This window comes from Tursiops truncatus, chromosome 2 (assembly GCF_011762595.2).
Source record: "Tursiops truncatus isolate mTurTru1 chromosome 2, mTurTru1.mat.Y, whole genome shotgun sequence".
In the NCBI taxonomy this organism is placed as follows: Eukaryota; Metazoa; Chordata; class Mammalia; order Artiodactyla; family Delphinidae; genus Tursiops; species Tursiops truncatus.
The window spans coordinates 59797603-59813133 of record NC_047035.1 but is presented as its reverse complement, the minus strand read 5'-3'; the positions used below and the strand labels follow the sequence as shown (position 1 = coordinate 59813133).

General features: G+C 38.9%; 1 protein-coding gene across 12 annotated transcripts in view; it reads left to right on the top strand.

Moving 5' to 3' along the window:
• MIA2 (MIA SH3 domain ER export factor 2) overlaps positions 1-15531 on the top strand; it is a 108921-nt gene that overhangs the window by 25162 nt on the left and 68228 nt on the right. For 2 of the 12 annotated variants that reach the window (XM_073800530.1, XM_073800528.1), the window contains exon 1: positions 13861-14236. The exons of the other annotated variants lie outside the window; for them this stretch is intronic. The gene's annotated coding sequence lies outside the window, so the exon portion shown is untranslated. Of the gene's footprint in view, positions 1-13860; positions 14237-15531 lie in introns of those variants that run through there. 12 annotated transcript variants of the gene reach the window in all.

Genomic DNA, 15531 nt, shown 5'->3' with positions numbered 1-15531 from the left:
ATGTTTTTAGATCCCACACACAGTGATAACATACAGTGTCTTTCTCTGTCTCAGTCATTTCACTAAGCATAATATCCTCCAGGTTCCTGTGTTGTTGCAAATGGAAAAATTTTATTCTTTTTTATGACTGAGTAACATTCCATTGTATCTGTATCTGTATCTATCACATCTTCTTTATCCATTCATCTGTTGATGGACACTTAGGTTGCTTCCATATATTGGCAATTGTAAATAATGCTGCAATGAACATTGTGGTGCATGTATCTTTTCAAATTAATCTTTGTATTCTTTGGATGTATGCCCAGGAGTGGAATTGCTGGATCATATGGTAACTCTATTTTTAGTTTTTTGAGAAACCTCCATAATGTTTTCCACAGTGGCTGCACCAGTTTACATTCCCACCAACAGTGTCCGAGGGTTCCCTTTTCTCCACATCCTTGCCAGCATTTGTGGTCTTTTTGATAATAACCTTTCTGACAGGTATGAGGTGATATCTCATTGTGGTTTTGATTTGCATTTCTTGGATGATTAGTGATGTTGAGCATCTTTTTATGTGCCTGTTGGCCATCTGTTTGTCTTCTTTGGAAAAATGTCTTTTCAGGTCTTTCACTCATTTTTAAATTGGGTTGTGTGTGTTTTTGACATAGAATTGTATGAACTGTTTATATATTTTGGATATTAACCCTTTATTGGTCAGGTCATTTGCAAATATTTTCTCGCATTCATTAGGTTGTCTTTTCATTTTGTAGATGGTTTCACTTGCTGTGCAAAGGCTTTTAAGTTTAATTAGGCCTTATTTGTTTACTTTTACTTTTGTTTCCTTTGCCTTAGGTAACAGATCCAAAAAATATTGCTATAATTTTTGTCAAAAAGTGTTCTGCCTATGTTTTCTTCCAGGAGTTGTTGTTTTTTTTTCTTTTTTAAAATTTATTTATTTATTTATTTTTTGACTGTGTTGGGTCCTCGTTGCTGCATTTAGGCTTTCTCTAGTTGCAGTGAGTGGGGGCTACTCTTCATTGTGGTGCACGGGCTTATCATTGCAGTGGCTTCTCTTGTTGTGGAGCATGGGCTCTAGGCACATGGGCTTCAGTAGTTGTGGCACGTGGGTTCAGTAGTTGTGGCTCGCGGGCTCTAGAGCAGGCTCAGTAGTTGTGGCGCACGGGCATAGTTGCTCCACGGCATGTGGGATCTTCCTGGACCAGGGCTTGAACCCATGTCCCCTGCATTGGCAGGTGGATTCTTAACCACTGAGCCACCAGGGAAGCCCCCTTCCAGGAGTTTTTATGGTTTCTGATCTTACATTTAGGTCTTTAATCCACTTTGAGTTTATTTTTGTATATGGTGTGAGAAAATATTCTAATTTCATTCTTTTACATGTAGCTGTCCAGTTTTCCCAGCACCACGTATTGAAGAGACTGTCTTTTCCCAGTTGTATATTCTTGCCTCCTTTGTCATAGATTAATTGACCATAAGTGTGTGGATTTATTTCTGGGCTCTCTGTTCTGTTCCATTGATGTATGTATCTGTTTTTGTGCCAGTACCATGCTGGCTTGATTATTATAGCTTTGTAGTATAGTCTGAGGTTAGGGAGCGTGATTCTTCTGGCTCTGTTCATCTTTCTCAAGATTGTTTTGGCTATACGGGTTTTTTTTTTATGTTTCCATACAAATTTTAAAATTATTTGTTCTAGTTCTGTGAAAAATGCCCTTGGTAATTTGATAGAGATTGCATTGAATCTGTAGATTGCCTTGGGCAGTATAGCTATTTTAACAATATTAATTCTTCCAGTCCATGAACATGGTATAACTTTCCATCATAATTGACGGTAAGTCTAAAAGTTTATTTCTGGATACTCATTTCTACTCCATTGGTCTATATGTCTTTCCTTAGGCTATTACCAAGCTGTCTTTATTATTGTAACCTTGTAGTAAGTTTTGAAATAGGGAAGTATGAATACTCCAACATTGTTCTTCATTTTCAATATTGTTTTGGCTAATATGTGTGTAGATAGATAGGTAGACAGCCATATGTATGTATGTTTGTATGTATCTATGACTATATATCTCTGTAAAAGGAAATGCTATCCCTTGCATTTCCATAAGAATTTTAGGATCTGCTTGTCTGTTTTTACGAAAGAGGCATTTGGAATTTTGATGGGGATTACATTGACTCTGTACATAAATTTGGAGAGTATGCCATCTTGACAATATTAAGTCTTCCAATTTATGAACATGGGATGTGTTTCCATTTATTTAGATCTTATTTACTTTCTTTCAACAGTGTTTTGTAGTTTTCAGAGTATAAGATTTCCACTTAACTTTGTTAAATTTATTCCTAAGTATTTTATTCTTTTTTTTTCTATTGTAAATGGAAATGTTTTCTTAATTTCATTTTCAGGTGGCTCATTGCTGTTGTATAGAAATATGACTGATTTTTCTCTTTTGATTTTGTATCCTACAGCTTTCCTGAACTTGTTTGTTAGCTCTAATTGTGTGTGTGTGTGTGTGTGTGTGTGTGTGTATGGTTTAGGATTTTTTTTTTATGTGTAAGATTATATCATCTTCAAATGGAGATAGTTTTACCTTTTTTCCCCCCAGTCTGGGTGCCTTTTATTTTTTTCTTGCCTAATTGCCTGGTTAGAATCTCTAGTACAATGTTGAATCAATGTGGAGAGAGTGAACATCCCTGTCTTGTTACTGGTCTTAAGGTGAAAGCTTTCAGCCTTTCACTGTTAAGTATGTGAGCTGTGAGTTTTTCATAGATGCCCCTTATAAGGTTGAGGAAGTTCCCTTCAGTCCTAGTTTGTTGAGTGCTTTGATCCTGAAAGGGTGTTGGATTTTCTTAAATCTCTTTTCTTTGTCTGTTGAGTGATCATGGGTTTTTTCCTTCTTTATTCTTTTAATATTGTGTTTATTGGTTTAGTTTTGTATGTTGAACCAACCTTGTATTCTTGGAATAAATTCCACTATCATGATATATAATTGTTTCTACATGCTGCTGGATTTGCTTTGCTAGTATTTTGTTGAGGATTTTGCATCTATATTTATAACAAATATTGATGTGTGGTTTTCTTTTCTTGTGATGTATTTGTCTGACTATCATATCAGGGTAATACTGGCCTCATAGAATGAATGAGTTAGGAAGAGTTCCTCCTCTTTTATTTTCTGGAAGAGTTTGAGAATGATTGGTGTTAATTCTTCAGTAAACTTTTGGTATAATTCACTACTGAATCCAACTGGCCCTGGGTTATTCTTTTTGGTATCCACAGGGAATTGGTTCCAGGACCCCCATGAATACCAAAATCGGAGGATGCTCAAGTCCCTTTCATAAAATGGCATAGTATTTGTAAATAACCTATGCACATCCTTCCTCCTGTATATTTTAAATAATCTCTAGATTCCTTATAATACTGAATAAAATGTAAATGCTATGTAAGTAGTTGCCAATGTGTGGCAAATTTAAGTTTTCCTTTTTGGAACTTTCTGGAAATGAAAAAAATTTTTTTTTTTTTAATCTACAGTTAGTTGAATCTGGCTGTAGAACCCATGGATATGAAGGGACAACTGTACTAACTCAGTCTGTTTATTTGTTTTAGGTCTAATCAGATTTTCTATTTCTTCTTGAGTTAGGTTTAGTAGTTTATGTGTTTTTAGTAATTTGTCATTTTCACCTAGGTTATGTAATTTGTTGACATACTATTGTTCTCAAGATCTTTTTCATTTCTGTAAGATTGCTAGTAATACTTTACTTACTGGTTTTAGTAATTTGAGTCTTCTCTTTTTCTTGGTTAATCTAGCTACAGATTTGTCAATTTTGTTGCTAGATTTTGTTGATTTTCTTCCCCCCCCAAAACCAATGTTTGTTTGTTTTTATCTTTATTGGAGTATTTTTGCTTTACAGTGTTGTGTAAGTTTCTGCTGTACAACAAAGTGAATCAGCTATATGTATACATATATCCCCATATCCCCTCCCTCTTGAGCCTTTGTAAGAGTTTGAGAAGGATGGGTGTTAGCTCTTCTCTAAATGTTTGATAGAATGCACCTGTGAAGCCATCTGGTCCTGAACTTTTGTTTGTTGGAAGACTTTTAATCACGGTTTCAATTTCATTACTTGTGATCGGTCTCTTCATATTTTCTATTACTTCCTGCTTCAGTCTTGGAAGGTTATACCTTTCTAAGAATTTGTCCATTTCTTCTAGGTTGTCCATTTTATTGGCATAGAGTTGCTTGTAGTAGTCTCTTAGGATGCTTTGTATTTCTGCAGTGTCTGTTGTAACTTCTCCTTTTTCATTTCTAATTTTATTGATTTGAGTCCTCTCCCTGTTTTTCTTGATGAGTCTGGCTAATGGTTTATCAATTTTGTTTATCTTCTCACAGAACCAGCTTTTAGTTTTATTGATCTTTGCTATTGTTTTCTTTGTTTCTATTTCATTTATTTGTGCTCTGATCTTCATGATTTCTTTCCTTCTGCTAACTTTGGGGTTTTTTTGTTCTTCTTTCTCTAATTGCTTTAGGTGTAAGGTTAGGTTGTTTATTTGAGATGTTTCTTGTTTCTTAAGGTAGGATTTTATTGCTATAAACTTCCCTCTTAGAACTGCTTTTGCTGGTTTTGGGTCATCGTGTTTTCATTGTCATTTGTCTCTAGGTATTTTTTGATTTCCTCTTTGATTTCTTCACTGATCTCTTGGTTATTTAGTAACATATTGTTTAGCCTACATATGTTTGTGTTTTTTCGTTTTTTCCCCTGTAATTGATTCCTAATCTCATAGCGTTGTGGTTGGAAAAGGTGCTTGATATGATTTCAGTTTTCTTAAATTTACTGAGGCTTGATTTGTGACCCATGATGTGATCTATCCTGGAGAATGTTCAGTGCGCACTTGAGAAGAAAGTGTAATCTGCTGTTATTGGATGGAATGTCCTATAAATATCAATTAAATCTATCTGGTCTATTGTGTCATTTTTTTTTTTTTTTTTTTTTTTTTTTTTTGCGATACACGGGCCTCTCACTGTTGTGGCCTATCCCGTTGCGGAGCACAGGCTCCGGATGCACAGACTCAGCGGCCATGGCTCACGGGCCCAGCCGCTCCGCAGCTTGTGTGATCCTCCCAGACCGGGGCACAAACCCGTGTCCACTGCATAGGCAGGCGGACTCTCAACCACGGCGCCACCAGGGAAGGCCCTATTGTGTCATTTAAAGCTTGTGTTTCCTTCTTAATTTTCTGTTTGGATGATCTGTCCATTTGTGTAAGTGAGGTGTTAAAGTCCCTTACTATTACTGTGTCAACGTCGATTTCCTCTTTTATAGCTGCTAGAAGTTGCCTTATGTATTGAGGTTTTCCTATGTTGGGTGCATGTATATGCATATATATTTATAATTGTTATATCTTCTTCTTGGTTTGATCCCTTGATCATTATGCAGTGTCCTTCCTTGTCTCTTGTAACATTCTTTATTTTAAAGTCTATTTTATGTGATATGAGTATTGCTACTCCAGCTTTCTTTTGATTTCCATTTGCATGAAATATCTTTTTCCATCCCTTCACTTTCAGTCTGTATGTGTCCCTAGGTCTGAAGTGGGTCTCTTGTAGACAGCAAATATATGGGTCTTGTTTTTGTATCCATTCAGCAAGCCTGTGTCTTTTGGTTGGGCATTTAATCCATTCACGTTTAAGGTAATTATTGATATGTATGTTCCTATTACCATTTTCTTAATTGTTCTGGGTTTGTTTTTGTAGGGCCTTTTCTTCTCACGTGTTTCCCACTTAGAGAAGTTTCTTTACCATTTGTTGTAGGGCTGGTTTGGTGGTGCTGAATTCTCTTAGCTTTTGCTTGTCTGTAAAGCTTTTGATTTGTCCATTGAATCTGAATGAGATCCTTGCCGGATCTTGAGTAATCTTGGTTGTAGCTTCTTCCCTTTCATCACTTTAAATATGTCATGCCCCTCCCTTCTGGCTTGTAGAGTTTTTGCTGAGAAATCAGCTGTTAACCTTATGGGAGTTCCCTTATATGTTATTTGTCATTTTTCCCTTGCTGCTTTCAATAATTTTTCTTTGTCTTTAATTTTTGTTAATTTGATTACTGTGTTTCTTGGTGTGTTCCTCCTTGGGTTTATCCTGCCTGGGACTCTCTGCACTTCCTGGACTTGGGTGACTGTTTCCTTTCCCATGTTAGGGAAGTTTTCGACTATAATCTTTTCAAATATTTTCTCAGGTCCTTTTCCTCTTTCTTCTCCTTCTGGGACCCCAGAAGGAGAATGCAAATGTTGTTGCATTTAATGTTGTCCCAGCGGTCTCTTAGGCTGTCTTCATTTCTTTTCATTCTTTTTTCTTCTGTTCTGCAGCAGTGAATTCCACCATTCGGTCTTCCAGGTCACTTATCTGTTCTTCTGCCTCAGTTATTCTGCTATTGATTCCTTCTGGTGTAGTTTTTATTTCAGTTATTGTATTGTTCATCTCTGTTTGTTTGTTCTTTAATTCTCCTAGGTCTTTGTTAAACATTTCCTGAATCTTCTCGATCTTTGCCTCTATTCTTTTTCCGAGGTCCTGGATCATCTTCACTCTTGTTATTCTTTTTTATATATATATATATATATATATATATATATATATATATATATATATATATTTATTTATTTACATATTTATTGACGTATAATTGCTTTACAATGGTGTGCTAGTTTCTGCTTCATAACAAAGTGAATCAGTCACACACACACATATGTTCCCATATCACTTACCCCTCGCTCCCACCCTCCCTATCCCACCCCTTTAGGTGGTCACAAAACACCAAGCTGATCTCGCCGTGCTATGCAGCTGCTTCCCACTAGCTATTTTACGTTTGGTAGTGTATATATGTTCATGCCACTCTCTCACTTTGTCACAGCTTACCCTTCCCCCTCCCCATATCCTCAAGTCCATTCTCTAGTAGGTCTGAGTCTTTATTCCTGTCTTACCCCTGGGTTCATCATGACATTTTTTCCCCCTTAGATTCCATATATATGTGTTAGCATACGGCATTTGTCTTTCTCTTTCTGACTTACTTCACTTTGTATGACAGACTCTAGGTCCATCCACCTCACTACAAATACCTCAATTTCGTTTCTTTTTATGGCTGAGTAATATTCTATGTATACATGTGCCACATCTTCTTTATCCATTCATCTGATGTTGGACACTTTTGTTGTTTCCATCTCCTGGGTATTGTAAATAGAGTTGCAGTGAACATTTTGGTACATGACTCTTTCTGAATTATGGTTTTCTCAGGGTATATGCCCAGTAGTGGGATTGCTGGGTCATATGGTAGTTCTATTTGTAGTTTTTGAAGGAACCTCCATACTGTTCTCCATAGTGGTTGTACCAATTCACATTCCCACCAGCAGTGCAAGAGTGTTCCCTTTTCTCCACACCCTCTCCAGCATTTATTGTTTCTAGATTTTTTGATGATAGCCATTCTGGCTGGTGTGAGATGATATCTCATTGTAGTTTTGATTTGCATTTGTCTAATGATCAATGATGTGGAGCATTGCTTCTTGTGTTTGTTGGCAGTCTGTATATCTTCTTTGGAGAAATGTCTATTTAGGTCTTCTGCCCATTTTTGGATTGGGTTGTTTTTTGTTATTGAGTTGCATGAGCTGCTTGTAAATTTTGGAGATTAATCCTTTGTCAGTTGCTTCATTTGCAAATATTTTCTCCCACTCTGAGGGTTGTCTTTTGGTCTTGTTTATGGTTTCCTTTGCTGTGCAAAAGCTTTTAAGTTTCATTAGGTCCCATTTGTTTATTTTTGTTTTTATTTCCATTTTTCTAGGAGGTGGGTCAAAAAGGATATTGCTGTGATTTATGTCATAGAGTGTTCTGCCTATGTTTTCCTCTAAGAGTTTCATAGTTTCTGGCCTTACATTTAGGCCTTTAATGCATTTTGAGCTTATTTTTGTGTATGGTGTTAGGGAGTGTTCTAATCTCATACTTTTACATGTACCTGTCCACGTTTCCCAGCACCACTTATTGAAGAGGCTGTCCTTTCTCCACTGTACATTCCTGCCTCCTTTATCAAAGATAAGGTGACCATATGTGCGTGGGTTTATCTCTGGGCTTTCTCTCCTGTTCCATTGATCTATCTTTCTGTTTTTGTGCCAGTACCATACTGTCTTGATTACTGTAGCTTTGTAGTATAGTCTGAAGTCACGCAGCCTGATTCCTCCAGCTCCATTTTTCGTTCTCAAGATTGCTTTGGCTATTCGGGGTCTTTTGTGTTTCTGTACAAATTGTGAATTTTTTTGTTCTAGTTCTGTGAAAAATGCCAGTGGTAGTTTGATAGGGATTGCATTGAATCTGTAGATTGCTTTGGGTAGTAGAGTCATTTTCACAATGTTGTTTCTTCCAATCCAAGAACATGGTATATCTCTCCATCTATTTGTATCATCTTTAATTTCTTTCATCAGTGTCTTATAATTTTCTGCATACAGGTCTTTTGTCTCCTTAGGTACGTTTATTCCTAGATACTTTATTCTTTTTGTTGTAGTGGTAAATGGGAGTGTTTTCTTGATTTCACGTTCAGATTTTTCATTGTTAGTCTATAGGAGTGCCAGAGATTTCTGTGCATTAATTTTGTATCGTGCTACTTTACCAAATTTATTGATTAGCTCTAGTTGTTTTCTGGTAGCATTTTTAGGATTCTCTATGTATAATATCATGTCATCTGCAAACAGTGACAGCTCTACTTTTTCTTGTCCGATTTGCATTCCTTTTATTTCCTTTTCTTCTCTGATTGCTGTGGCTAAAACTGCCAAAACTATGTTGAATAAGAGTGGTGAGAGTGGGCAACCTTGTCTTGTTCCTGATCTTAGTGGAAATGCTTTCAGTTCTTCACCGTTGAGGATGATGTTGGCTGTGGGTTTGTCATATATGGCCTTTATTATATTGAGGAAAGTTCCCTCTGTGCCTACTTTCTGGAGGGTTTTTATCATAAATGGGTGTTGAATTTTTTCGAAAGCTTTCTCTGCATCTATTGAGATGATCATATGGTTTTTCTCCTTCAGTTTGTTAATATGGTGTAGCACGTTGATTGATTTGCGTATATTGAAGAATCCTTGCATTCCTGGAATAAACCCCACTTGATCATGGTGTATGATCCTTTTAATGTGCTGTTGGATTCTGTTTGCTAGTATTTTGTTGAGCATTTTTGCATCTATGTTCATCAGTGATGTTGGCCTGTAGTTTTCATTCTTTGTGACATCTTTGTCTGGTTTTGGTATCAGAGTGATGGTGGCCTCGTAGAATGAGTTTGGGAGTGTTCCTCCCTCTGCTATATTTTGGAAGAGTTTGAGAAGGATAAGTGTTAGCTCTTCTCTAAATGTTTGATAGAATTCCCCTGTGAAGCCATCTGGTCCTGGGCTTTTGTTTGTTGGAAGATTTTTAATCACAGGTTCAATTTCAGTGCTTGTGATTGGTCTGTTCATATTTTCTATTTCTTCCTGATTCAGTCTTGGCAGGTTGTGCATTTCTAAGAATTTGTCCATTTCTTCCAGGTTGTCCATTTTATTGGCATAGAGTTGCTTGTAGTAATCTCTCATGGTCTTTTGTATTTCTGCAGTGTCAGTTGTTACTTCTCCTTTTGCATTTCTAATTCTTTTGATTTGAGTCTTCTCCCTTTTTTTCTTGATGAGTCTGGCTAATGGTTTATCAATTTTGTTTATCTTCTCACAGAACCAGCTTTTAGTTTTATTGATCTTTCCTATTGTTCCTTCATTTCTTTTTCATTTATTTCTGATCTGATTTTTATGATTCCTTTCCTTCTGCTAACTTTGGGGATTTTTTGTTCTTCTTTCTCTAATTGCTTTAGGTGCAAGGTTAGGTTGTTTATTTGAGATGTTTCCTGTTTCTTAAGATAGGAATTTATCACTGTAAACTTCCCTCTTAGAACTGCTTTTGCTGCATCCCACAGGTTTTGGGTTGTCGTGTCTCCATTGTCATTTGTTTCGAGGTATGTTTTGATTTTCTCTTTGATTTCTTCAGTGATCAGTTCGTTATTAAGTAGTGTATTGTTTAGCCTCCATGTGTTTGTATTTTTTACAGATCTTTTCCTGTAATTGATATGTAGTCTCATAGCGTTGTGTCGGAAAAGATACTTGATACAATTTCAATTTTCTTAAATTTACCAAGGCTTGATTTGTGACCCAAGATATGATCTATCCTGGAGAATGTTCCATGAGCACTTGAGAAAAATGTGTATTCTGTTGTTTTTGGATGGAATGTCCTATAAATATCAATTAAGTCCATCTTGTTTAATGTATCACTTAAAGCTTGTGTTTCCTTATTTATTTTCATTTTCAATGATCTGTCCATTGTTGAATGTGGGGTGTTAAAGTCCCCTACTATGAATGTCTTACTGTCGATTTCCCCTTTTATGGCTGTTAGTTTTTGCTTTATGTATTGGGGTGCTCCTATGTTGGGTGTATAAATATTTACAATTGTTATATCTTCTTCTTGGATCAATCCCTTGATCATTGTGTAGTGTCCTTCTTTGTCTCTTCTAATAGTCTTTTAAAGTCTATTTTGTCTGATATGGGAATTGCTACTCCAGCTTTCTTTTGGTTTCCATTTGCATGGAATATCTTTTTCCATCCCCTTACTTTCAGTCTGTATGTGTCTCCAGGTCTGAAGTGGGTGTCTTGTAGACAGCATATATATGGGTCCTGTTTTTGTATCCATTCAGCTTGTCTGTGTCTTTTGGTGGTAGCATTTAATTCATTTACATTTAAGGTAATTATCGATATGTATGTTCCTATTCCCATTTTCTTAATTGTTTTGGGTTAGTTATTGTAGGTGTTTTCTTTCTCTTGTGTTTCTTGCCTAGAGAAGATCCTTTAGCATTTGTTGTAATGCTGGTTTGGTGGTGCTGAACTCTCTCAGCTTTTGCTTGTCTGTAAAGGTTTTAATTTCTCCATCAAATCTGAATGAGATCCTTGCTGGGTAGAGTAATCTTGGTTGTAGGTTTTTCTCCTTCATCACTTTAAATATGTCCTGCCAGTCCCTTCTGACTTGCAGAGTTTCTGCTGAAAGATCAGCTGTTAACCTTATGGGGATTCCCTGTGTGTTATTTGTTGTCTTTCCCTTGCTGCTTTTAAATATGTTTTCTTTGTAATTAATTTTTGACAGTTTGATTAATATGTGTCTTGGAGTGTTTCTCCTTGGATTTATCCTGTATGGGACTCTGCTTCTTGGACTTTATTAACTATTTCCTTTCCTATATTAGGGAAGTTTTCAACTATAATCTCTTCAAATATTTTCTCAGTCCCTTTCTTTTTCTCTTCTTCTTATGGAACCCCTATGATTCAAACGTTGATGCGTTTAGCGTTGTCCCAGAAGTCTCTGAGACTGTCTTCAATTCTTTTCATTTTTTTCTTTATTCTGCTCTGCAGTAGTTATTTCCACTATTTTATCTTCCAGGTCACTTATCCGTTCTTCTGCCTCAGTTAGTCTGCTATTGATCCCTTCTAGAGTATTTTTAATTTCATTTATTGTGTTGTTCATCGTTGCTTGTTTCATCTTTAGTTCTTCTAAGTCCTTGTTAAGTGTTTCTTGCTTTTTTCTCTGTTCTTTTTCCAAGATTTTGGATCATCTTTACTATCATTATTCTGAATTCTTTTTCAGGTAGACTGCCTATTTTCTCTTCATTTGTTAGGCCTGGTGGGTTTTTGTCTTGCTCCTTCATTTGCTGTGTGTTTTTCTGTCTTCTCATATTGTTTAACTTACTGTTTTTGGGGTCTCCTTTTTGCAGGCTGCAGGTTCGTAGTTCCTGTTGTTTTTGGTGTCTGTCCCCAGTGCCTAAAGTTGCTTCAGTGGGTTGTGTAGGCTTCCTGGTGGAGGGTACTAGTGCCTGTGTTCTGGTGGATGAGGCTGGATTTTGTCTTTCTCGTGGGCAGGTCCACGTCTGGTGGTGTGTTTTGGGGTGTCTGTGGACTTGTTATGATTTTAGGCAGCCTCTCTGCTAATGGGTGGGGTTGTGTTTCTTTCTGGCTAGTTGTTTTGCATAGGGTGTCCAGCACTGTAGCTTGCTGGTAGTTGAGTGAAGCTGGGTGTTGGTGTTGAGATGGAGATCTCTGTGAGATTTTTGCCGTTTGATATTACGTGGAGCTGGGAGGTCTCTTGTGGACCAGTGTCCTGAAGTTGGCTGTCCCACTGAGAGGCACAGCACTGACTCCTGGCTGCAGCACCAAGAGTCTTTCATCCACATGGCTCAGAATAAAAGGGAGAAGTAGAAAGAAAGAAAGAGGATAAAAGAAAATAAAAATAAAAAATAAAATAAAGTTAGTAAAATAAAAAATAATTATTAAGAAAAAAGTTTTTTTTAAAAGTAAAAAAAGAACAACAAAAAAACGGACAGATAGAACCCTAGGATAAATGGTGAAAGCAAAGCTCTACAGACAAAATCTCACACAGATGCATATACATACACACTCACAAAAAGAGGAAAAGGGGAAAAAATAATAAATGTTGCTCTTAAAGTCCACCTCCTCAGTTTGGGATGATTCGTTGTCTGTTCAGGTATTCCACAGATGCAGTGTACGTGAAGTGGATTGTGGAGATTTAATCCGTTGGTCCTGAGGCTGCTGGGAGAAATTTCCCTTTCTCTTCTTTGTTCGCACAGCTCCCAGGACTCAGCTTTGGATTTGGCCCCGCCTCTGCGTGTAGGTCGTCGGAGGGCGTCTGTTCTTCGCTCAGACAGGATGGGGTTAAAGGAGCAGCTGACTCGGGGGCTCTGGCTCACTCAGGCCGGGGGGAGGGAGGGGCACGGAGTGTGGGGCGAGCCTGCGGCGGCAGAGGCCAGTGTGACGTTGCACCAGCCTGAGGCGCGCTGTGCGTTCTCCGGAGGAAGTTGTCCCTGGATCCTGGGACCTTGGCAGTGGCGGACTGCACAGGCTCCCTGGAAGGGAGTTGTGGATAGTGACATGTGCTCACACACAGGCTTTTTGGTGGCGGCAGCAGCAGCCTTAGCGTCTCATGTCCGTTTCTGGGGTCCGTGCTGTTAGCCGTGGCTCGCGCCCGTTTCTGGAGCTCCTTTAAGCAGCGCTCTTAATCCCCTCTCCTCGAGCACCAGGAAACAAAGAGGGAAGAAAAAGTTTCTTGCCTCTTTGGCTGGTCCAGACTTTTCCCCGGACTCCCCCGTGGCTAGCCATGGTGCACTAACCCCTTCAGGCTCTGTTCACTCTGCCAACCCCAGTCCTCTCCCTGTGCCCCGACTGAAGCCCGAGCATCAGCTCCCAGCCCCGCCCGCCCCGGCCGGTGAGCAGACAAGCCTCTCAGGCTGGTGAGTGCCGGTTGGCACCAGTTCTCTGTGCGGGAATCTCTCCGCTTTGCCTTGCGCACCCCTGTTGTTGTGCTCTCCTCCGCGGCTCCGAAGCTTACCCCTTCCGCCACCCGCAGTCTCCGCCCGCGAAGGGGCTTCTTAGTGTGTGGAAGCCTTTCCTCCTTCACAGCTCCCTCCCACTGGTGCAGGTCCCGCCCCTATTCTTTTGTCTCTTTATTGTTTTTTCTTTTGCCCTACCCAGGTACGTGGGGGAGTTTCTTGCCTTTTGGGAGGTTTGAGGTCTTCTGCCAGCGTTCAGTAGGTGTTCTGTAGGAGTTGTTCCACGTGTAGATGTATTTCTGATGTATCTGTGGGGAGGAAGGTGATCTCCGCGTCTTACTCTTCCGCCTTCTTCCCCTTCTCCCACTATTGCTATTCTGAATTGTTTTTCTGGAAGGTTACCTATCCCCACTTCATTTAGTTGTTTTTATGGGGTTTTATCTTGTTCCACCATCTGGTACATAGCCCTCTGCCTTTTTATCTTGTCTCTCTTTCTGTGAATGTGGTTTTGTTTCACAGGCTGCAGGATTGTAGTTGTTCTTGCTTCTGCTGTCTGCCTTCAGGTGGATTAGGCTATCTAAGAGGCTTGTGAAAGTTTCCTGATGGGAGGGACTGGTTGTGGGTAGAGCTGGCTGTTGCTCTATAGGGCAGAGCTCAGTAAAACTTTAATCCGCTTGTCTGTGATGGGTGGGGCTGGGTTTCCTCCCTGTTGGTTGTTTGGCCTGAGGCAACCCAACACTGGAGCCTACCCAGGCTTTTTGGTGGGGCTAATGGTGTACTCTGGGAGGGCTCACGCCAAGGAGTACTTCCCAGAACTTCTGCTGCCAGTGTCCTTGTTCTCACAGTGAGACACAGCCACCCCCCGCCTCTGCAGGAGACCCTCCAGCACTAGCAGGTAGGTCTGGTTCATTCTCCTCTGGGGTCACTGCTCCTTCCCCTGGGTCCCGATGTGCACACTACTTTGTGTGTACCCTCCAAGAGTGGAGTCTCTGTTTCCCCCAGTCCTGTCGAAGTCCTGCAATCACATCCTGCTAGTCTTCAAAGTCTGATTCTCTAGGAATTCCTCCTCCCATTGCCAGACCCCCAGGTTGGGAAGCCTGACGTGGGGCTCACAACCTTCACTCCAGTGGGTGTACTTCTGTGGTATAATTGTTCTCCAGTTTGTGAGTCACCCACCCAGCAGTTATGGGATTTGATTTTATTGTGATTGCGCCCTCGTACCGTCTTATTATGGCTTCTCCTTTGTCTTTGGATTTGGGGTATCTTTTTTGATGAGTTCCAGTGTTTTCCCGTTGATGATTGTTCAGCAGTTAGTTGTGATTCCGGTGCTCTCACCAGAGGGAGTGAGAACACGTCCTTGTACTCTGCCATCTTGAACTAGTCTTGCTTCTTCTTCCATCTTTCAACCTATTTATGTGTTTTAATCTAAAGTGTGTGTCTTGTAGATGGCATATAGTTGGAACGTGTTTTTTTTCTGTCTATTCTGCCAATCTCTGCCATTTAGTTGGACAGTATAACTCATTTACATTTAATATAATTAGTGATACTTCTGCCATTTTGCTATTTTCTATATTTCTTAGGTCTTTTTTGTTTCTTAGTTCCTCCATTTCTTTTGTGTTATATAGATGTTTTATATTGTGCCGTTTTAGTGTTCCCCCCCCGCCCCTTAACTGTATGTGTTTGATTTATAATCATTTACTTTGGGTTAATCCACTTAATGTCAACAACTTTTCTTCTATATAGTTCCATCCTTGCATTCTGTATGCTGTTTTTGTTACAATTTACATCTTTATGTATTTTACATCCAACAAAATAAATTTCTAATTATTGCATTATGCAATTGTGTTTTAAATTAGATAGAGAAAAAGGGAGTTATAAACAAAAATGTGTTTATAACCCTGCCCTGCTTTTATTTAGAACGTTAGGTTAAGCCTAATATCTGATAAGGCTGCTGAAACAAGGCTGAAACAAGACTGAAACATTTAAGTAAACCTTTACTAAGTGGTTTTATACTGAGGGTAAAAAAAAGAAAGGAGAAGAATAAGAATCAGACAGTTTAGTCTTAATAATATACCTTCCTCTCAGCCTGTGTCCCATTTTAGGACCTGGCATATATATATATTTTAATATTTATTTATTTATTTGGCTGCGTCAGATCTTTCATTGCAGCACATGGGCTCTTTGTTGAAG